General features: G+C 48.2%; 1 protein-coding gene across 1 annotated transcript in view; it reads right to left on the bottom strand.

Moving 5' to 3' along the window:
* The window catches only part of tle3a (TLE family member 3, transcriptional corepressor a), a 51,271-nt gene that overhangs the window by 26,103 nt on the left and 886 nt on the right, over window positions 1–24,282 (bottom strand). Inside the window, exons 2-3 of the mRNA XM_061283132.1 lie at window positions 22,882–22,974; window positions 12,094–12,188 (exon numbers count right to left, since the gene is read on the bottom strand). The gene's annotated coding sequence lies outside the window, so the exon portion shown is untranslated. The remainder of the gene's footprint in view (window positions 1–12,093; window positions 12,189–22,881; window positions 22,975–24,282) is intronic.

Below are 24,282 nucleotides of genomic sequence, written 5' to 3'. Positions count from 1 at the left end.
CGGTCCCGAGGGCGATGATTTATGAGCTAATCTGGGTCTGTCTCCCCGGATCCCAGCGCTTCGGCTCCCGGGGGAGCCGCTAATGGGACAGTAGGACGGATCCATCACGCTTCCGCAGAAGCCCTCTCGGCTCCCGAGCCCTGACATCCATCTCCGTGCTCACGCGCCACTGCCAGAAAGCAAGTTTGACTTTGCAAACGCGCACAGACAACACGCTCGCCTATTTGCAATTTGTCACGCGGCCAGAGAAGGATAATTGCGGCAACCTCCCTCCCATCTATGCAAAGAGAGAACGCTAATCAGCCAGTGCCACTCTTGCAAACACCCAAGCATAGTTAGCGCTTTCTAATAGAGGACACATACTGACCTATTTTCCAAGAAAGCAATTTGTCCCGGCAAAATAAAACGAATAGGTGGCGAGATGAATGGATTGGAGTTGGCTCGACCGCCTCGCACTGCGCCACCAGGCACTAAATCACCACATTATTAGTTTTATGAGCCAGGCCCATGAGAGAATAATTGCTAATGTTCCCAGAGTAACCAGGGAAATAAAGGTAATGGAGCAATTTATAAATTCGGATTGGTATACATGGAGAACTTCCAGCCCATCTCCTTTGTTATTTCACCGCTCTCGATAAAATACGCCCCGAGCCACGCAAAGGCAGAAATCAATACAATCAGAGGAACACCAGCGCCCGCCGCTCGCTTCTGCTCCTTTGTTATTTTTAGCGCAGCAGCGCCTGATTTACCGTTATAAATCAAAATCACGCGAAAAAGGGAGCAAAATGAAACGGCGGCCAATCGCCGCAAAATTCTAATTTGGTTTTGGATCAGCATAAAACTGCAAATAGAAACAAGAAGCCGTGGAGGCAGAAATAACATGCGGGAAGTCATCAAAACTAATCACGGCCCCCCACCACACACACACACACACACACACACGCCATTACCATCCAGGAGACAAACCACATTACTACCAATAAAAAAAAAATACAATACTAGTGGTAACTCCTTTAATTCCTGTCTAAAAGTCAAACAAATTCCTTTTTGATGTACCGTAAATTCCGGACTATAAGCCGCACCAGCTAAAATTGGGGGATATTTGAGTTTTTTTCTTATATAAGCCGCACCAAACTATAAGCCGCACGTACACACGCGTCTTTTTACAAGGAAAGACCGTTCACAGAAAGCCTTTTTAAAGTTTTAATAACATACTTTAACATGTCTTTCTCAACATTGCCTGTGACGAAGGGTTTAGAGCCCTTTGACGCAGGTCACCTAGCGTGCATTCCTACCAAAGCTCATAATAGTCACAAGCAACACAGCCAGAATAAGCAGCAGCCATAGTAGTGTTTCAAAATAGTATTTTTCTTGTTGTTTTTTTCTTCAAGATACCGCAGTGTATAAAAGTGATCAAGTCATCACAAAAATCACGAAGAAAATCCTCATATAAGCCTCACCTGACTATAAACCGCATGGTTCAAAATTCTGGAAAAAAGTCGCGGCTTATAGTCCGGAATTTACGGTACTTGTATTCATTTTGAAAAGCACTCCATTTCAAATCTTTCAGACTTTTGTGTACTGTAACATTTTTCTGTAAAAAAGCCGCAGCAATTGAACTGGATCAAATGATCAGAAAAGGAACGACTTGTTTTCCACGTTTGGTCATGTGACATTTGCAAGCTTTGGCACTGGGATGTCGTTTTCAGTCGACGGCAAGTTCCAAAATGGCCGCCCTCTGAGATGAATAAGAATAGGCAGATTCTTCTGCTTCATTCACTCTCGAAAAAAAACATCAGATGAACCAGAATACCGTGTTTAGGCAAGTGGGGACGCATAGAAGAAATGATTGCAAAGACATTTTTGGACATGTCACCCAAGCTAGGCTGAGGACACGACGCTAGAAAATGGATGGAGGGAGTTTGAGCAAGAGCCTGGAACAGACTGTGTACATGTCATCTATCACAAGCAGCCAAATTCAAGAATTTGAGTGTGTCATACGGATGATTCGCTCCCAAAATACACGATGAGGAATTTTCCCATTTAGCGCTGCCGTGCCGTGGGTTGCCGGCAGGTGTTGGTCTCGCCGACGTGAACCCGCCTCCGTCGCTCATCCCGCTGCGCTTTCCACATGACTTTCCATCACACGCACAGCCACATCCCCTAATTTCCAGCCCCCACGTCTCCGGAATTGCAAGCTACACCGTGTCCAAACATAGTCTGAAATGTTGTGCAGATGGAGCCCCTTGTCATGTGGTTCATGAAAGTGGAGATTTATCTGCTTCCAGCTATGCGCCTCATGCCGTGGGTGGTCGCGCCTTCCGCTTCCGTCAATTTGGAGGGCGAGGCCGGCGTAAACATCACGTAGGCGGCGCGCATCGACGTGAAAACGCTTCATTAGCGTTTGACGCAATCGCGTTTTCGGGCACGCGCCGTCACGTCGCTGTGTTGGATTACGCAATGAAGTCAAGGTGACGGCAGGAAACAGAAGAGAAGGACGCATCTGTCACGCATTTGCACAACTGATGTCTTGCCACACACGCGTGCGACTTGACCTTTGGACTGCAGCTCTTTGCGCAAGTCAACATCACCTCATATACTTTCCACCCACTTCTTGTTTTTTTTTTTTTTTGGAAGGTGGAAACTGCTCAAGCTTCCACTTCCTTGTTTCGTTTGCACCACAACATTGTGATGTGCATGTGTTGACATTCGCCGGCGTGTCGTTAGAGCGTCCGTCCATCCGTCCGTCCTTCCGTCCGTCCGTCCATCCATCCTTCCATCCATCCATCCATCCATCCATCCATCCATCCATCCATCCATCCATCCATCCATCCATCCATCCATCCATCCATCCATGCGTCCGTCCATCCGTCCATCCATCCATCCGTCCGTCCGTCCGTCCATCCATCCATGCGTCCGTCCATCCGTCCATCCATCCGTCCGCCCATCCGCCCATCCGTCCATCCATCCATCCATCCATGCGTCCGTCCGTCCGTCCGTCCGTCCGTCCGTCCGTCCGTCCATCCATCCATCCATCCATCCATCCATCCATCCATCCATCCATCCATCCATCCATCCATCCTCATCATTTCTTCCTCCTCCTCAGGCGGTTGGTCTTTCACCGATTAAACCAAAAAACAATTTCACGTCCTCACATAGTCATCATGGCACTTGTGAGAGTCTGTTTTCAGATTCATCCATTGGCTCACATCTTCTCTTCGGAAAGCGCTTCAGCAAGCACAAACGAGGGTGGCCGTTCCAATCCCTTTTTTGCGTCACTACAATGGCACCCGAGGAAGCCCCGACCGACCGACCGAGCGACGGCGGGAAGAAGCGAGCTGAGACGAGAAAATGGATTTTCCGACTGATGGATTCCAAGGCCGGATCTCGCGCTGATCTAAAGAGAACGGCGCGGTAATGGCGCGTTCTCTGATCCCAGCCGTCCGCTTCGGTTTTCTCCCGACGCAACAAGGCCCCGTTCGTCATAAATCTTGTCTTTCCTCCCCAGCAGCTTGCCAGCAGCTGGGACTCGTCAAGGGAAGCCACCCCAAGCAAAATGTTATTCCAGCTTGTTAGCGTTTGAAGTCGCAGCGAGTAAGCGCCCGCCGCCTGCGGTTTATGGCTTGTGGGCTCGCTCCACAGAGATGCAGTCTCACTTTGCCAGTTAGGATGTCTCCGCCCGCCCGCCCGCAACTGCTGCTGCTGCTGCTGCCGCGAGATAACACGTCGACAAGAAAGCGGCAAACACGTGCCTTTGGCTCGCTGGCTGACTGACAACAGCACGCTATGCGTGCGTGTCCGTCCGTCGGTGTTTTCACGCATCCGCCTACTCAAGCAGCACTGCTAACGACTAGCGCTTCCTGTTTTATTTGCAAAACATAAAACATTCCCGCTCCCATCAATGAATCACGCGGCCTTGACAAACAGACTATAAATCGTTTGCTATTCCGCAACATCGCCGACAATGCCCAAAGCTCCTCTGATGTCCGACGTCTCCCGAAATTTGGCTCGGGTTCAGCAGTTCCTTCCAGCCGACGAGTGTCAGTCGATCCCCTCGACCGCATTGCGGCTAAGCGGCATGTTTCAGTTCAACTCTTGAACAAGCACTTGGTGTGCTTGATATGTTATTTCAGCGCTTGAACAAAGAAAGCATCCAGATGTTTGACGCGTAGCAAAGATGCTCCGTGACCATAGATGTTGATGAGCGCTATTACAGAGTCGCTCTTTGACAAAATGCTACAAACATAATGGCTACATCACATTTGGTGACTGTAATTTGGTTCAACTGTTCCCCCCCCGCCCACTAAATTGTACTATCAAACTAAATCACACAACTTTACCTTCTGCTAGCATACAATGCAAAATGCTAACGACTGGCTAACGAAAAACATAAGGCGTCGTAACCCTTTAAGCGACAGGTAGTTGAATGTGTCACGTAGACCGATAATATAACAATACTCGATCCTCGAATATTATTGCAGTCACGGTAGTAGTGAAAGTCTTCTTAACTGTATTATACTGCCCCCGGTGGCAAAGAGAGTAGCAATATTTGAATCGTGACACACAAACGGTTTCATTTGTTCCAGCCATCTGTTTCCTGAACGGCTCACCCTCACAAGCCTGTTGAATTGTGTTCTAACTAGATGTGACACCCGACTTTGTGAGTGTTCTCTCTCTCTCGTGCAGTCCTCCCCCCCAAACACACACACACACGTACAGAATGACACAAGGTCAGTCGTGGTGGATGTGCGTGTCCCGAGGGGGGGTTGGCGAGGGGACAGCCTATTGATCAGCAGCACTATTATCAGAGCTGAGGCTGTTTGTCATGCTGTCTACTCTCAGCGGGGGGCCGTCGTCTCTAATGGGCCGTGCTCTCCTGCACCCGGCCGCCCGTCCTTGCGGCCCTCCCCACACCTTAAGCACCATCGATCCCTTGGTATCCCGTCCTTGTCCCGCGGGTGCCCCCCGCCTCTGCCTCTCCCTGGTGGTGCATTCTGTCATCGCTGAGAGATGTTCCTCAACACTTGCAAGGGGCCCCTGTCACCTTGGCAACGACCAATTGGAAACAATGCATGGTTAAACTCATAAACCAGCAGGATACTCGTTACCAGTTTGACTTCATATTAACTTCAAGTGACAAACCATCTTTCCCCATTGGAATAAATGGAGATTACACAATGTTGTACTTTATAAAAACATGTCCTTTGTCTTCATAAGCTCCTTTTGGTATGGGAATTTGGCCCCCTCAGGTGTCTGTCAAGGGCCTCGTGGGGCCCCTCCTTTTGCAACATGAGATTTTTCCCGACGTAAAATATACGCGTTGGCTCATGACTTCAAACTATGTCCGATCCCACTCCGAGGCGGCCAGGGTCAATAACAGATGCGATTCCGAGCAGGCCTATTAAAAAGAAGCAGTGTATGTCAGTGCCATAAACAAGCCAGAAGGCAGGAGGGAGGGAGGGAGGGAGGGAGGGAGAGAGGGAGAGGTCGCGCCGTGCTCGCTGGCGTGCCGGCCGGCCGGCGGGGAAACAAAGTGATGAGGATTTAATGATATCCAGCTTTCAGGCTATTGATAGGGCAGTCAATGGGCTGCACCGTGGGCGTCTCTGTGATACACAGCAGATTAGCGGCTCTGTGCCACATGAGAACGTCAGCCATCGATCGATAGGACACAGGGGAGAATCAATAGCGCTCTGACAACGACGACTACTGTGGCTTTTATTTGGTGGATGGGCCCCGCTGTCAGCGTGCTATTAAGTGCGCCCCCCCCCCCCCCCCCCGCCCATAAAGCAAACGCGCAGCTGCGGCGGTGCTCCGCTCGCCCACATCCTCCATAATGAATATGAATGCTGTGTTCGCTCTCTCTCTCTCCCATTACACGGCTTCACACTTTGCCGAGCGTGTCTTGCGTGGAATGTGAATGACACCTTTATTGGGCTGAAAAGCAAAAAGCCTCCTCGCTCGCGCACAGGTGAGAGGAACGTAGTCCCACTTTGCCTTCCGCGGAAGGCTTCGAAGCAAGACGTGCGGGAGGAAGAAAAGCCTTAATTGCGTGGAATCGCGCCCCAAATAGCATCATCACAATTACCTTGCTTGTCACGCTTCATTATAGTGCCAGAGATCTTCGATTAATTAGCATTATTGTGCACGGTAATTATATTAACCTCCCTATCACACCTTGTCTTTTACAAGACATGTCGGAGCAATAAAAAGATTGCCGCCGCATACACGATTACGCTTATCCTTGACAGTGTCTGCTTTCTAAATTGATCCAATTAGCCATTAGCGGCTAATTTAATGACTCACTCTCTCCATCTTTCTGTCCTTGCCGCCGTCATAATCGAAACGCCCGAGCAGGTTATCGGCGGCACATGAATTTGATATCTGAGAAAACACAGATGAGGAGACAAATTTCCTCCTGAGAACGCCTCATTTGTTTTGAAATCAAAGACCAGTAAAAACTGTTGCTAGCAACATCTCTCTTTTTTTTTGTTTTAAAGCGAAGACAATTTGCACAATTTGCGGGCCACATAAAATAATGTGACGGCCCGTGTCTGGCCCCCGAGCCTCGAGTTTGACATCCCCGTTCTACTTAGTATTCAGTAAGCATCTGAGGAGCGATGAAAGTAGAAGAAAAAAATCATTTCTTCTGTTTCTATAGTGGAGGTGGGTCAAAAAATGCACCACGCCAGGGAAAGCGGGGTCAAAAGTCAAAGCGTGAAAAGTTTCATTTCAAAGCTTGATGAAGGTGTGAGCTGACTTCAATGAAAGAACATCCCCCCCCCACGTGATTAGCATGCACGGCGCAGCAGCCCGGGAGTTGATATTAGTCCAAACGGTGGTTGCACACACACGAGTAATCTCACGCGTTTGCTTGTGAGTGCGGCGGCGGCGGCGGCAGACGAGGCGCAATCTTGCTCGCTTGAAGGGATAATAAAGGTTGGAGAGGTGCGAGGAGGAAGCCGCTGCTCTGGCAGACACATTTATAATTGGCACGCTGGCAGAGAATGAGAATGAACTTCGGGATTGGATCGTCTTTGTAACGTTGAGATGAAACTGGGCTCGCAAATGGAGGCCGGACGGAAGGCCATTAAAATGACGTCGGCTGCTCGGAATGAATTGAAGCGCCGAGCGGCGCTCGGCACGTTGGAGATGCAGAGGAAGCAGAAAAATATGCTGGGAAAAAATAAATAAAAGATACTTGGGTGTGTATTTCTGGACTGTGCAAGAATTTAAAATTCAACCGAGGTCATATCATTCAGAGTTGGACTTTTCTGGAAAAATGTGTCTCCTATGTCGCAGGAAAGGAGACATTTTGGGATATTTGCTACTCATCATCGGGGTGGAGTAGCAAGACAGGCCCAGCTTGTCTACAAAATTGCGGGTTTTTTTTTTGAAACGCCTTGACAAACAGATCCCTGTAGATGGCAGCGTTGCATGCCAGTGTACAAAATGGCATCATGAAGCAAAAGAGCATTTCTCCTACAACGAGTTACAGGTTCGTCATGGTTGGGCGATGAACCTGTGCTAGCTCCAGCCTCCGAGAACAGCAGAGAAACAAAGCAGAGGTCTTCTCGTGTGATTGCTAATGAGCGGTAGCAGAACCACACTCTCGGTGTTGCCGACGACCCGTGGGAGTTCATTGCGCCTTTGCAACGTACAAGCCACTTACAGGCTTCGTTCCTTTGGGGGCTTTTCTCAACGTCTGCGTGCGGATCTGGCTTGCTCATGATGTGAGCGTACAAACAGAGCTTTAATCAGGGAATTGTTTGGAGTAGCGGCTGCGGCGGCGGCGGCGGCGGCGGCGGCGGCGGCGGCGGGCTTTGCTTCTTTTAGCTTGTGATTGTAACACCGGATCAATGAAGACTTGTGCTCAGATGTGTGTGGGCAATAAAAGGCAGGCTTTACATCAAATATTCATCGCCAGCTCTCCCAGAGGATCCGGCATCACAGACGAGCGCTGTCTTTTGTTGGAAACGCGGCAGATGGAAAACAAAAACAGCAAGCCAGCCAGCCTGTAAGGACGAGCTGCTCCAAATTGGGCCTTATGTAAGAAAAGTTACAAACTGCAGTCATTATCTACAAAGCGTTTGGAGGAAACATGGGGCCACTCAACAGAGGGTTCCTCGCCTCAACCAGCCCCCACCCCCAAAGGATGGAGCTACATGAAGCTATGATTTTTTTTTCCCCAGAGTATTCTGCATTCGGCTTTCAGATACACAGAAATATACATAATTACATATTCTGCATGTTTGGCTAATTTGAAAGTAGAAGATTGCAATTTTCAAATCATAAAGACTGCAAAACTGCTGCGGTAGCTTTAAAATGTTGATTTTCGTGGGGTTTTTTTTTCCAGTCGTACGTGATTCACCCTAGTCTACCCCGCAATGTTTTGTTATGACAAAGTGTTTAGTCAACACTTCAAGACTCGCGCGAAAGAGCTCAAGTGCGATGCAATGGGAAGATAAATCATGAATGTTTAAACCACCAAAGTGCGCAGCCTCCCTCGTCGCCCCACGATTCACTAGCACGGTGTACGTCATGCAATTAGAGCAAAGATTGATTCGATTGATTTTCTTTTCTCAAGTGTGGCAAAGTGGGCAAAATAAACAAACTTACAATAGCCACTTGGACCAAAAGGTGTCTGTTGTAGTACCAATATCGAACTGTAGGAGGCACTAATGATACAGAAAGAGTAGTCGAAGAAAAAAAAAAAACAAAAGAGAAGCTAGGCTAACATGTTGCTAGTGTGCTAATTACGCTACACTGCTAATTCACACCAACACTCAACATCGTGGAACTGAGACTTATTTACAATCACAAATGGCCTGGAAACAGACTAGCCTCTCTCCAACAAGTGGTTGCCATTTTCATATTTGGTCGACTTGACCTGTGACCCCCCCCCCCCCATTTCCATAGCCCAAAGTCCTTACAGATGAGCCAACGCCGCCCTACATAAACCATTCGGGCTACTTGAGCACATGCTTTCAATCGGTTCCGCCTGTACTCAAAGGTCGTCGAGGGATGGGAATTATCCTACTATTATTCATCATTCAAAACCCGCAGCGAAGCAAAAGTATTCTGCTGGATGACAAAGTCAAATGTGGAAAGTTCACTGGGTCACCATTTAATTGCGTGGTTAGCTGGAGAAGCCCCTTGAAGCAATTAGTGTCACTTTATATATAACACGTAACGCGTACAGAGTTCCCGCCGATGAAAACCACGTTTTTTTTTTGGTTCCTATTTGACTGTATTTACTTGAAAGTCAAAGCAACAAGTGACATCATTATCTGCCTAATTAAGCAGGCAAAACACAAGCGCCTCGGAAACACTGAGCGCGCCGCCGCCGCCGCTCATTAGCATGCGCCATAAGCTTATTAATCATCTAACAGCCAATTAGCACACGGTTACCATTTGCAGTGGGTGTGCAAATAAATTCCTGACTTAATTTTTCCCTCCGATAATAAAAGGAGCATTATGAAAATGAGCACTATGTAAATGATCGATGCGGTTAATTGCGCGGCGGCGGCGATAGATATTTGCCGTGCGCCCCGTTTAGTGATGCAACAAATATTTCCCGAGCTGTTAGGGAAATTAAACGTCTGGCTGCTTGTTCCCTGTAGGCAAGTTGCAATAATGCCATTTTACCAGGCCTCGGGCAGGCAGGCAGGCAGGCACACCGATAATGACAATGTCGCCGCTTGGCTCGCAGCCAGCCGCAGGCGGACGGATGGATGGATGGATGCCACTCGTCTCAAAGAAGCGAGGGCTGGAAGGGCCGCTGGTAATTAATAATAATTGCCTTCTAATAAGAGCAGTTCCATTAGCAAATGAGCTCTCAGTTGAGAGGAACAGGCAGTGGAACAGGCAGGCGGGCAGACGCTCTCTAATGGGATTCACTTGACCCAAAAAAACACACACGGTCAAGCCATTGAAAACAATCGATGACAAAGTAGCTGCGCCGTGTTTCCTCAAGTCATCGGATGAAGGCGTGCGTGGAGCCCACTGACAAGTGAGGGACGTCTTTAAATCTCACTTTGCCAAGCACGTGAGCCACCGCCTCCCGCCGCGGTTGCTTGATGAATGCTTCCAGCTAGTCTTAATCATGCATGTGACAGAGCAGGAAATGGAAGGCCGGCCGGAGCGGACAGAGTAGATGAATGGTGCATTTAAGTGCAGTGGCTTCCATAAAACAGCCCCATGTGCAATAAGAGGCCGGCGACTGCTGACGCGGGCGGGCGCTCCCACTTTCTGAGTGTGCGGCACAAACCCACTCAGCACGCTCGTCAGGAGAAACACGAGCTTCATCGATGCGGGCAACACGTACTCAGTGTGAGCATGGGTCCACTCTCAGACCGCAGGTATGTGTGTACTGCATACACACCGAGAAAGTGGAGTGTGATTAACAGCCTCAAATTCAAGTGAAACTCACATTTTAGGAGTATCCAATTGTCACTAGGATTTGGTGGATTTCTTTTTTTTTTTTGTGTGGGGCTTGGCAAAGATCTGAGTGCCATTCTATTGTTGCTACTTTTTGCTCAGGGCCTTATTTAGCCCCTTGGACCGCAGCTCTGCAGGCCGGGCCAATATTTTTAGATCCTCTGTCCATTTGCTTGCCAAATCAATTAACACTGAGCTGAGAGCAGCAATTAAAAGCGAGCAAAACCTTCCTTCCTTGCTTCCTTCCCAGCACTGTCATCGGCTGCTGGAAAAACGGCTTAATATAGCAGCAGCAGACTCCAAGGAGCACTTGGCAGGACCCAATCTTGTGCAATCAATAGCGGAGGGCAGGCAATATAGTTTGAAACGCTGGGAGGGGCTGAGAGAGCAAGGTGGGGGAGATGGCTCAGCTCAAGAGGAGTGTGAGGCTTGAAGAGCAAAGCCTCGAGTGGAGCACTTCCTGGGCCGAGGGAGGAGAGGAGGCGGGCGGGCGGCCTATCAGCGGGCTTCTTCAAAACCATGAGAAAAGCCACGCCATTTAACCTCCAGATTCCAAAGACAACAGCTAAAGGGCGAGAGGCCGCGTGGGGGGGAGATGCCGTCCGTCCGTCCGTCCGGGCCAGCGAGCGCCCGCGGCTCTTATCAGCCGCCCCGTAGGACACCGGCGGCCGGCTCTGGCATTTGAGGTCGGCCAGGATTCCATTCTCTTGATGATAACTGCGGGCGCTGTCCGTCAAACCTGATGAGAATTCAAATAGCGCCGTGGCAGGCATGAATAGGGAGGGAGCCACTTGCCACCCATCCGCCCCACGCAAATGTCACAAGCCTGGCCAGCATAACAATGACAAGCGGCAGAGGCTAATGGAGAGCCTTTTTCCAGTAAGTGAAGCTGTCGCCTGCCTGTGCAGGCAGGGCCTGCCTGTCAATGTTACAACACGGCGCTATTGATCCAGCCGCCTGGAATCACAAAAACACTTTGGGCTGGAGAAAAAGCCTCGTGTTCAAGTGCTCAGCTGGGAAGACAAGATCTCATTTCTTTGCCATGTCACCGATCTTTACAGCCGGCCTCCGAGTGAAGCGCTCGCCGATAGCGACACGTGGTCGCACTTGGACCCCCACCTTAGCCTCTTATGACCCTGTGGAAACACTTATCACCTCCCGGTCGTTGAGCCCAGGTTGCAGACGAGCTCAAAAGATTTCGGAGAGAATCACAAAAGGCTTCGGGAAAAGCCCACACAGTGGCTACAGATACTATTTCACTCCCAATTTTTTATGCAACTGTTTTCTGAATAACAAGTGGATTTTTCTTTTATTGTTGTAATACCTCAATACGCCACAAGATGGCGACAAAGCATTCACGGCTAGAAAAGTAGAAATCGGTGTCAAGAAAGTCTCGTTACGACGATACAACTCCACTGAGAGACGAATATATATGAATGTTCAGGAGTTGCGTTTAGCCTGGGTGGTTAGCATCTTTAGTTCATGTGTATGTTTGTGTGGCTACTACAAAGTTCAAACGGTTCGTTACGGCTAGTGATTCATTTTTAACGAGGTTGCAAGATAAGCTTGAAATGATATTGCAGTGTTTTTGAATCATAGTATCCGATATAGTTTGGGTTCATTTATTTACAAACAAATGAAAATAGCACTCACCGTTACGCTGAAGGTGGTTTTAGTAATGAGCGAGGAGGCTTGTGCATTTTTTTCTCCGCTTTCATCTTGTGTTTCACACTCCATAGCAAAGTGGGCTGGAAGACAAGACAGTATAGTCGGCTTACCAAGAATGAAGCATTTCTCTCTTTTGTTGTTTCTATGTATTATAATAATAAAATGTATTATTATTATTTAATAAAGCTAGACTTGTGGCCTCATTTCGGTCAAATATTTCCGTCCACAAATTTGTATGTCAACTAATATTACTCCAACTCATATTCACGGGGTTGCTCGAGTGTAGCAGCATCGAAGCAGATGTGTGCTAGTCTTCAATCAAACGGCGCACCATGACGTCCACCACCTGCATATGCCCCCACCCCAGTTGCCATGGTGATGGAGAAGGGCGTAAACTGTCACAGCCCAACAGCAGCAGAAACGACACGCAACGTCCAAAATTTATTTGAGCCACAAGTGGTTGGGGAATTCCACAAAAAGACCACACATTTGTGTTACCTTCCATAATATTTAATATTTTTGGCATCACCAAAAACCTTTCTGCATTTAAGTTTGACTGAATGTAACTTTTTTAGTACTATAAAGGGTCTTCCACTGGATTTATTTGATTTTTATTTGTACCTATAAAACTTAAGCTTTTGGCTTCACTATTTGGTCAACTGTTGGGAAAATTATTAAACACTCTTTAGATGGCTCAGGTAAAAAAAGAAAATCGTCGTGAATGTTCTGAACTCCTGGTTTTAGAGCCATTTTTTTTCTTGAGCTGATGCTTCTTCTTCACTAGCGCCTCTTCTGGCTGAACCAAAAGGGCAAAACAAAGAAGAATCTAAAATGGTGAAAGTTCTACTTTGTTCTTTCACGGAACAGTCACTTGCCAGCATTTTTTTTGACGCTAATGACTTTACTATAACCTTTAAACCGCCTTGCATTATTTCAATATCAATAGATGAGTCGAGCCAGGCAATTATCGTTTATCGTACGCTGCGCTGTCAGCTGAAAGAAGAATAAAGGTTTCCTCAACAAAGAGGTGGAGACCAAAAAAAAAGGTGCTAAAGATGCTATCTAAAGACATTCATGCAGAGATGAATTATTCAATAATGACTACAAGATGTGTCATCACCAAAAAAAAAAAAAAAAAGCTCTGCTAGCATCTGCACTGTAAGGGGAGGGGAGGGGCCGGGCCGGGCCGGGCCGGGCCGGGCCGGGCCGGGCCGGTGCGCCTCTGAAGATAAACAAGACAAATTGGCGGATCATCTGTTCAATTAAGACAGTGGAGGGAGCAGGTGTGCCTGCGAGGGAGGGAGGCCAGGCCAGACCGTTGTTGGGCAGCCAAAACAGAGGCATGATGGCAAATACCTTGTTTGTGTGACAGTCATTCACAGCCAGGCACCAGAAGGACAGCCCAGGATAAAAAAAAGAAGAAATGGAAAAAAAGAAATAAAAAACAGACAGGATATTCCCCTTGGTACTCATTAAAATTCAACTACAGACGGCTCCCGGCCCCAAACACACCTCTCGCTCCCAACTGCTTTGGTAGTGGACCTAGCAGGATCATCTCTTATTAATCTGTAAAACATAGCCATTGGATGGAGGGGAGCAGTGGAGCGGCAAAACACGAGACGTGCAAAAGAAAATCTCACATTTGGCTGAGCCACAGAGCGGCCAGGTGGGGATCCGAGGAGAAGGACTGTGGGAGACATGCTATTGGCGAGAGCCAGCAAAGAAACAGCTTTTGAAATATTCATCTGTGTGCTTGTGGCCGTGGGCTGGTGCGCAGAACAGAAGGAAGAAAAAAAAAAAGCAAGGGAACCTTTGAAGCGCCGGAACATTCCCCGCATCCGAGAAGCGGGCGGCCATGTTGATGGAGAACAACGGGGGGGGAGCCCACGTCTCAATTGGAGCTCGTATTGGTGCAGAACGTATTGAAGCGCTCTGACGCAAATGAGATGAGTGTGCTACCGTGGCCTAATCCCTGGTGCCTTGTAAAGACGGAGATAGAAACACTTACTGCATGCAGTGTCAACTATCGTAAAGTCTTAATGCAGGCAAAGGCTACTTTCAAGGTTTGGAGGAAGTCAAGTGACGTGATGAGAGAATATGGCTCTCATGGGACAGTTTGGTTTGGAAGGAAAAACGCTGACCTACGCTGTGTTTCGATGTTTCGTGGACAGAGATCAGACCTGGGGGAGGAAAAGTAGTCCATTAGCTGCTGTGTGCTAGCAGCTAGCGAGCGGCTAGCATAAATCAAGTGGCGGGTTTTTTTAGCAAATAAACTAGCAAACGACAATAAGGCTATTAGAGTTAATGAAAGCGAACGACAAAAGTATTTTTTTGTGAAAGAATTCAATTAAATGACAATTACCGTTTTTTCCCATGTATAATGCGCAGAATTTCACTAATTTATTGTCCTAAAATCTGGGGTGCGCATTATACATGGGTACAATTTTTATTTTATTTTTTATTTTATCCGGATATCATACGGAGGTCGCCATTACAGATGCGCTTTCTTCTCTGCTGTTCACTTCAAACACGCTCCATACGAAGACAATGCTCTCTCTCGTACCAGACGCTTGCTCGATCACCTGCTCGTTTGCTGTCACAATGTACCCTACACAAATCCGAAACATTTTTTCGCTCTTGAGTTTGCTAGCGCATGCGCAGTGATACTGACCGGCAGAATAACATCCGCTTGTTCCCAAAGATGATCTTTGTTTACGGACTTAAGTAGGAGTCAAAATTTGGGTGCGTATTATACATGGGTACAGGCTTTTTTCCAGCATCAACATGTCATTTTTAGGGTGCGTATTATACATGGGGGCGCATTATACATGGAAAAAAACGGTACCCAAAATGATACTTTATGTTTCTAATCTAATTAATGTAGAGAAGAAGGAAGGTCAAAAACACAACGTGGCCTAGCTAACTAGCTAATTGTTTTCTAAATATACTTTGTTAGAGGTGTGCCAAGAATCATTTCAAGAGCAGGTATCGCAAAGTCATGTTGAAATGATGCTCCTTTAAAATCAATAGCAGGAAGAGTCAGGGCAGGTCAATGCTTAAGTGCGATTTAAGCGTCTGTGGCTTGCTGCATGCGTTCAGGAAATGTAAGTAAGTGCAGTCATATGGGATGTGTCACGTGAAATTCACATGTAAATGCTTTGGGATATGGGCATTAAATCATAATTGGACACTTGGACCTGCAGTGTAAAAGCAGCCTTGGGCAAAGGTCCCAGCGGACTCCGCTTTTAGCCTTCTATTTTGGCCTGTCTGCGTGACGTTAGCAGCTCGCAGCCCCTTGGCAGTATCGCTCGTGTTGTGACTTTACACGCACGAGAACGCCGCCGCCGCCGCCGCATAGCACCCAGCATGAGGTCAAAAAAAGGGAAGGCTCATTAAATCGAAATGAAAGCTGGCTGGAGTTGACGAGCTTGATTTGCCCGTCCTCACGTTTCCCCACGGCAAACACATCTGCTATGAAGACAGTACATTAAAACACTTGGAAAAAATCACATTGGGAAAAGTCATCATCATTAAAGTGTATTCAGGCTAAGTATCTTAGATGAATTATGCAGCCCGCATCAAAAGAAGGCAGGAATAACATTGAGAGAGTCTCCCTTTTTTTTTTTTTTTTAAATTCAGCACCCTGCTGGGGAAACTTAAAATTACCCTCAATCTGGCGATCTTCCACTAATAATAATGCTAAACCTTTTTTTTCCTGCCTAATTATGCAAAGAACGCTCAATTAGCATAAGTCGTCCTCTGTCAGTACAAACAGAAGAACACCCCGAGGGTCCGGGGGTGCTTTCCTCATCACACGCTTTTTTTTTCTTTTCCTAATTATTTCTTATTCCTCGTGTGACTCAACGAAGAAGCGTGTTAATGAAGACGCAGTAGGCGTGGCAGGCGCTCGCTCGGTCGCAGGTGATTCCACAGACTTCGAGAAAGCAGGCCGCATTTGTGATGCTGCCCTCTGTAGGTCTCCCGGTGGAGCTGCAACGACACGCTGCCCCGCACGCAGCCTGCAGCGCGGATTAAAGATGTATGTTCAAGCTCGATCAAAGAGAATGGAGAATCGACTTGGATACGCGGAGAAAAGCACACACAATATTTTGGAAATAAAAGCCTACGTTGTGTATGCTCGGGGCCCGGCGTCGTGCTAGCAGATAACGTCCATCAAGGCGGAAAGAAAAGCACAGCTCGTGCTTATGATTTGTGCATTTTAAGGACAATGGGCCCCTTAGGGATTGGCGTGAAAGAAAGAAGCGGCGAACAAATGACGCCTGTCGAAGGATTCTCTTCATGTAAATGAGTGTATAAGAGGAGCGCGGTCCCTTAAGAGATGTCAAAGCGCTTTAGCAAATGTGGAAAAGTGACGCCTGCCTGCCACCCTCGCTCGTCATCTAGTTCACGGGAAGGAAATGAGGTGACACCCAAAAAAAAGGAAAAAGTCAAGGAGGAGAGAGTGTATTCTATGCGCCACTGGTGATGACAACGTCTGCATGTCCTTCAGGGTTTTATGGTAAACACAATAAACAGACGATCCTCCCGAGAGACGCCGACGCTCGCTTCTCTCTTCGTCGTCCCACCGGGAAATTACTCATCCAGCACCGCTAGGAATAAAGAAGGCGCCTATTTTTGTCCTTCAAGGCACAAGCTAGACGAAGGTATTTCGATGAATAGACTTCGAGCTATCTGCTTGTTTCAACTTTGAACAAGTACGGGTATCGCCCTGAATTTCTCGAGCGTAAAGTCGAGTAGAACAAAAGTAATCGGTAATCAATTGATTTGTACACAGCGTGGTTCAAAGTGAGCCAACAAATCGGACACGATTGACATGATAGAGTGTTTGGGGTCGTGAGTGGGTGAAAGGTCACAAGATGGTGTCCGATTTGACCAAGGCCCTTGCTCACACCGCCTCGGGGCACTTAGTGCATGAGCGTGTGTGTGTGTGTGTGTGTGTGTGTGTGGGAGGGCTGATTTCACGAATGCCTTGATCGTTTAAACGGCGGCGCTGTCGCTGAAGCGGCGCATGAATAATTCAGCGCGGGCGCTTCTTCTTCAAACAGACAAATACAAGCGGATTACACTTGCAGCGAGCACCCGGTAAACACCGCAATCAAAACAACGGAATTAATGAGGTAATTAGGCAGACAAAATAAAAGTGAAATAATGATCAAGTCTTGGAAGAGCACAGCTGTGACACTGTTACAGCGTGCAGATGGAAGCGTCGAGAATAGATTAGCAGGCCTTGTTCTTTTTTTGGACGATGATGAGAGGCGACGTCGTCGTCAACGCGCCACGCGGCTGCGGAGGAATTTCAAAGGGGATTTGCAAGATGAATCGACGTGAAGCCAATCAATCGCCACGGATGAATATTCAAGGCGGCAGAAAACAAAGCATCTGCGGCGGCGGGCGGGCGCGTGGCTCAAATGGCAGCGTGAACACGACTCCTGTTCTTATCCTTTCTTGGATTTGACTGCTGACAGTATCATAATCTATCGTGGCGCCAATGTTTGCATATACTGCGTTTCGGGGATGTTTTTTTTTTTTGACACGGTTAAGTACGGGGGGGGGGGAAACCAGATGGAAGCTTGCATAATTGAAGAATGAGCAATCCAGCTCAAGGATTTGTAGTTCATTTGCAGTCTAGAGTTAAGAAGGCATTTATCTCCTTCTCATTCCAGCTGGAGTATGGCGCCGCCCGCCCGCCGCTCCGTAGCCGAGCGATTAAAAGCGTAAGCAAAGAGAATCCGTCTCGTCGGGGAGAAACGCGAGAGTGACAAAAGGCGTGCGAGGCTACGGAGAATTTGCTTTGCCTGTTGATGTGGAAAGGTCGGGGCTAAAGCTTCTGCTAGCGCCAATTAACATCTCACAATCAGTCCCAGCAAATGCTTGCGCGCCCCCCCGGGCGTAGGTGAACACCAGCTCCCCGTTTCAAGCGATATTTAAATCTCATTTCCAATTTGCGCCACTCCACCGGCAGTTGAGAAGCAGATGAGGAGGCGGCGGCATAATGGCGCCTTTTATTGAAAGCCGCAAATTCTCGGAGAGAGGAGAAATTCATGAATGCCAAAGAAGATCCATTTAACAAGTCCTACGCTTCGACACGAACGCAAACGTTCCGAGGATGCCGAGAAAAGAAAGAAAGAAAAAAAAAATTGCAGAAGCACAAGACTTCTTTTCAAGCGCTCCAGAAGCTCTTTTGCCTAGCGGAACAAATGAGCTCTCCAAAATCTGATCGAGGATTTTCATCAGGAGCCAGAGCGGGCCCACCGTGTGCCTGCTGCACTTTAGCACAGCCTCATCTCGCACCCAAAACAAGCTTTGAAAAATGAGGGTCCCCGCCCGGCCGGCCCCCCCGCCTTTGAGGGTGCTCCCATTTATAGGGCAGCAGCCTCATCTCAACTGCTGGGACTAACTACGTGTGTTGGCCATCAGCGCAGAAGAAAGCTCGGCAGACGCCATTAAAGGCTTGACAAAACAGGGAGGCAGCGAGCGGCGCTATCAAAGGACCGCAGGGACGCCCCCGCCCCGCTCTGCTCCGCAAAACATATCACTAATAAATGAACAGAAGATACAAAGAGAAAGGAAAATGTGGGACAAAAAGAGTGAGGCGTTTGGTGGCAAAGTCGAATGGAATAGCCAATGAGGAGGAGCCGCCGCCGCTGCCGCCGCCGCTGCCGCCGCCGCTGCCGCCGCCGCCGCCTTGCTAGCTCTTTCTTCTCCAACACATCCCCCGTCCGCGGCGGCACTCATTTACTGATCTCATTAATATCCCAACTGCGAGGAGGAGAGAGACAGCGGCGGCCGCTCCTCCTCCTCCACCCGCCATCCTCGCCGGGCCTCCTCCTCCTCCTCCGCCGCCGCCGCCGCCTCTCTGTAGAGCAGTAATTGGGCTCAGCTCATTGTTATTCAAAACCCTGTAGAAGCAATTAGCTGCGGCCCTCCTGACCCCGGCTTGCTATGTAATGGCGCAAGCTAAAGACTCTAAGTGAGGGAGCCAAGAGCAAAGGTTTTAAATTCCTTTAGTTCCTGATTAATAATCCTGTCAGGGCGATCAGAGACATTAAAGGCAGACTCTGCTTCGGCTCCCGCTTTTATGGCTTCCCTCTCATTTCCAGGCTGTCCATTAAAGCTTAATGATGCCGGGAGTCGCTCTCTGGCTCTCTCGCTCTCTCGCTCTCTGGCTCTCTCGCTCTCTCGCTCCACTGTCTTGTCAGATGAATGTACAGTTAACAGGATAATGAGGACTCCCGATCCTCTGGCAATCTGGGACGAGGCGGCCGCGTGACCTTTTTGGGAAGCGAGCACATTGGACGAGATGGCCGGCCGGCCGGCGGTGGGGAGATGAAAGAGACCGGAGGCGGCCATAGATGAGACGGATACAGATAAGATGAGGAGGCAGAAGCTAAAGAGGTGGATGACGTTGTGGAGGAAAACAATGCGTCCTCCAGAAATGATGACAAGATCACTACAGGGCAGTTGGCGACTGGTTAGCGAGTCTGTCTCGCAGTTCTCAGGTTTGGCATTCTCGTCTTGCTTCCGTCAATCCTGTGTGGATTTACTCCAGCGACTCTGGCTTCCGCTCACGTTCACGTTGATTTGAAGAGTTGCCTATTTGATCTATTCTTACACCTAGCCAAGCAGTATTAGCATGATTAGCATGCAAGAAGTGTGAGGTGAAATATTGCAACTGTTGCTTCAAACCAATGAATATTTCCGTGGGGTAGCCACACTATGCTAGGCTGTTAGCCGTGTTTTGTGCTCGGAACGCCTTATTACAGTCTTCTTCCATAGCCTGCGGGTTTAGCCAGCAAATGACAGTATTTGATCCACTCGACGGCTTTAAAGACACGGCCCCGTCTTGCCCGTGAGTCACCTCCAGTGGCCAAGGGCGCAATTGGCCTGCAGGGCGGCAGCACGCTCGCTCGCTCGCTCACACCTGTTTGGCTCAACTTGCTGCTGTTTGCATTCCGCGCACCCAACTGCTTATTTGGTTGACTTGGCCGAGAGTCGTGGGAGGATTCGCAGGCGATGTTGTAAACACGGGCTGCTCTGCTACGGCTGCATGGCAAGCGGCCTCCCTCCCTTCCCCGCCCGCTGCTATAATTCCTTTTACAACAAACGCCATAAAGCGCACCGGTGCCCAAATATTTACAGTTTCCTTCCTTTGAGGGTTGTTTTGTGTTGGAGTAGCGACAACCGTCTGGAGCGACTCCGCATTTCTTATCTGGGAGTTGAAGGGGTCCAGTGCTCTGGACAGGGAGGAGGCCCTGATGGGCGCTTTTTTACATCTCCTGGCTAGCGTCCTCCGTTAGCCGACTCAATTGAGCAGGCAAACAAACAAAGCGCCGCGTGACCTCTGTTGATCGGACAGACAAATAAACGTCTGCGTGTCAATACTACCGACGACTCAGGTCAATGGAAGACAAATATACAGAGCGCCAAAAGGGACAAGACTCGTAGGTCATTATCATGGCGGGATGAAGGGGAAAAACACATTGCTCCATTATTTGGTTGTCATTTAAAAGCACCTCCGCAACAACATGGCCAAAATAAAATGAGCCAGTGATGGCAGTTTGGCCTGCAGGACTGAACATGACGAGAATCTCAAACACACCAAATTTGTCTCCCTCACGATTTCTTTTTTTGAAGAGTTGGGAGAGGGGTCAGTAAAGTCGTCAAGTTGGCACCACTGTGTCGGCTTGCTTCTTTGCCGAAAGAAATAAGTCGCCCGTCACTATGGTCACCGAAACTGTGCTTGGCATTTACAGGAAACAGAACCACTCCCCCAAACCAGAATTAATGAAGATTAAGTTTACAATCATTTGTGTCCACAAAAAAAAAGCATTTTTAAAACATGACAACACCCCCTACAGGCTCGGCATACACATTGCAGTGTTTCATGTTTTATCAGGTGAATTTCACAATTTGCTGCCGATTCTACGAGAAACGACGTCAACCCGATGGTAACAACATCAGGTGAGCAATTGGTGAATTTTGTTTCCTTGTAACAGATGGCTCCTTGAATCAATTGTCTTTAAAACAGCAGCAGCAAGCAGCCCCCCACCTTCCTTCCTTCCTTCCTTACCCCCTGCTGTGATTAGACACATTGACCCTCTTTTAATGTGTGAAATTCCCATTTTCTCTGATTCATGAGTACAAGCCCTCAGGGAGAGCGTGGCAAGTGGCAGCCTGCCAAAAAAGGACCTTCCTTGTAGCAAAGCTCCATAAGTCTTGGTTGCACACCGTTAACAGTCAGCACTCGTCTCACGCTAACTTTATTATTGTTATTGGCAGCTGGCAAGGACGAGAGCGCCTTACACGATTGCACCTCGTCCGGGCTTCGAAATGCCTATTTCCAACATGAGCAGATGTCCGAAATGACAATCAACGTGCACCCAAAAAGAGAAGGTTGTATTCCATTTCACGTAATTGTCACTTGGTTATTCACGGGTGACACACGGCCCCGCCCCAGTTTTCAAATGTGCCTGTCTATGAATGGAAACGCGGCGCCAATTCAAAAACGATGTGATTTCGAAGGGACGAAGGAGCTCCAAGCAGATCTTTGACTCTCCGTGTAGAAATCCTCCACACATATCAGCGCATCCTCCAAATACTAGTCCATCATCAATGTGATATTGGACGCAAATCCAGAGACGGCCGGCTACGTTTTCGACGGCCGAGCGAGCACACAAGGCCCAGTGTTGGATGGCGGCCACGTGATGACAGAGCCGGCAAGAATGTTGCCTTGACTGCCAAATGTAATAGAGCACCGCGGTTCTCTTATTAAGGGGTGAAATAATTTCCAGCAAAGTGGTTGGCGGCGCTGACAGCTCAGACGAATGCTGTCTGAACGCGAGCCAGCAGAACAACTGCTCCTGCCTGCATGCACGGTGAAGGCTGAGGGAGCTTGGCATTCATGCATATTTGCCTCTATGAACATCTGCCAGCCCAAATAATTGATGCTCTTCTCTCCGCTAAGGGCCACTAGATCCCCTCTGATAAGTTTTGGACAACTTTTACACGCGCAGTAAGCCGAGGTCCGCTCTGATCGTGACCGCGGGCCCAAAGGAGGAGGAGGTAAGAAAAAAAAAGTCAACTGCTTCCTGTCTCTGCTGGGCCTCCGGGTTGAGCGTGTCGTCAAGGCCGTGTTTCCATAACATAACATCCTGCTCAGCCGCGGGTCGTGATGGCGCGTTGCCGTGGGTGGGATCCCCCGCACGGCAACCCGCACCGGCGCACGTGAATATCCGACAAGCGCCCTTGGAGGAGGATCAAAACATTTGAGCGCGCTGATGCTACAGCGATTCCAACAGCGCCGTTGTTGTGTTCCAACACAACGCTATCAGGTGATTAAACATCCGACGGGAGTCTCAAACGGCGCAGATGGAAAATGAATCATTCATTGACTCGGTGCCATTTCGCTTTCATCTACAACGGCCCACAAAGGAGGGAGAATCGAATTCGCTCACCACAGCCAATCAACAAGATAAAAAAAAGAGAGAGATACATATTGGGACGTGGCTTCTAATCAATTCATTAATCAATCGAGGTTGAACTAGCTCCCATTAGTCATATGACCAAGACATTGCAAAGCATTGTGTGCTTTAATTGGGGTACCCACATAACAATTTTTGACACGATAATTGATGATTGACAGCACGGCGGTTTTGCATCAGTTATGAGATTTGCTTCCACATTCAAAAAGAAAAGCTAGCAACATGGAAGACTCCAAATTGTCAGAGAAGATCGAATAATATCTTTACGCACCTATTTGAGTCCATTTGCAGAAGGCCACTTTGGATTCCCAGGAAGGTCCATGACAACATGCTTGAATCATCTTGGGTAAAAAAAACACCAAACCTGGGATGAACAGAGAATAGGAACCAGTCACAAATGTTCCTCTGATCCACGGGAAATTTTTTTCCCATTTCCACTTCCTGAAGGCTAATAGTGAGCTGTCCCAATCCGCCAGTACCAATACTGTGACTTGCCTCATACATGATCATAAAATCCAGAGCGCTCTGCTCAAGAGCAGCCTCCATTACATAAGTCTGCATTTGAAAAACAACACATTTAATGTTAGTACACACCTGAGGAGTGATTATAGTGTGTCAAAAGCCTTGAAGGGAAAGTAAAACATCAAATGAACACACACGCAGCCATCAAAATGTGGAAAGCCCCATACACACATCAAGCCTGACAAACTTTTAGATGCGTGTGTGTGTGTGTGTGTGTCAGTGGCGGCAAATAGCTGTCAAGAAATTCTCCTCATTAGCCCTCCGCCGTTGTGCAGACTGGCAGGAGGTCAGGCCGCAGCCGATGGTCGGCCGGCCGCCCCCCGAGGCGGGCGAGCTGCTGTCAACAAGCCAGCGGACTAGTTACAAGACCGAGGGCAGCGCCGTGGCTCAGCAAGGTCGCGCTGAATCACTCAAGCCTGAACTGACCGAGGGCGCAGCTGGAGAACGTGTCACAACTCAGAGTTCCTAATGACCTCATCAGCCACCAATCTATTGTACACCGAGCTGGCGGTCAGGCGGTACTGTTTGGGTTTTTTTTTTTTTTTTTTGGAATGGGCCTTCTAGGTGGGAATCCACAGTTCTGCTCTATGAACAATAGGAGAGTTGTGATCTAATGATAGAACTATTATTGGGGGGCGGTAAAGTATGCTTCAAATACATATATATTGACCCTTAGACTGTATAAAAAAAAAAAAAAAACGTCAAAGTGATCCTATGAAAAGGGAAATGGCCGTTCCAAACCTTGTTTCAACACAATAAATGGGGTTAAAGCAGGTAACCCAATCAACTAGCAACTCGCTTCACAGCCTATATTGCAGTCAAGTATGCCCTCTGCAGGTCATCAGGGGAAGTACACCACATTTCATTCGGCAACCAGATGCATGTTACGTGCATCTGCTCTGGAGAAAATATGGTTCTCTTTCATGTCCAGCTCGTAAAGTCAAATAAAGGACAGAAAAAGTATGAATCCAAACAAAACCAGGATAAATCATTTCATCTGCCCCTATCTTTAGGTGAACTATAATCTTGTTCAACTCACCAGAAAAACAAACAGGATTTTTACCTCACTCACACTCATTATGTATAATTGATAGTTTTCAATGAAGCTCCCAGGGCCAGTTTGGGAATGTGGGAGGAAGCCGGCCGGAGA

This window comes from Syngnathus typhle, linkage group LG7 (genome assembly GCF_033458585.1).
Source record: "Syngnathus typhle isolate RoL2023-S1 ecotype Sweden linkage group LG7, RoL_Styp_1.0, whole genome shotgun sequence".
In the NCBI taxonomy this organism is placed as follows: domain Eukaryota; kingdom Metazoa; phylum Chordata; class Actinopteri; order Syngnathiformes; family Syngnathidae; genus Syngnathus; species Syngnathus typhle.
The sequence above is the reverse complement of the archived record's forward strand: the minus strand, read 5'-3'. Positions and strand labels throughout refer to the sequence as shown.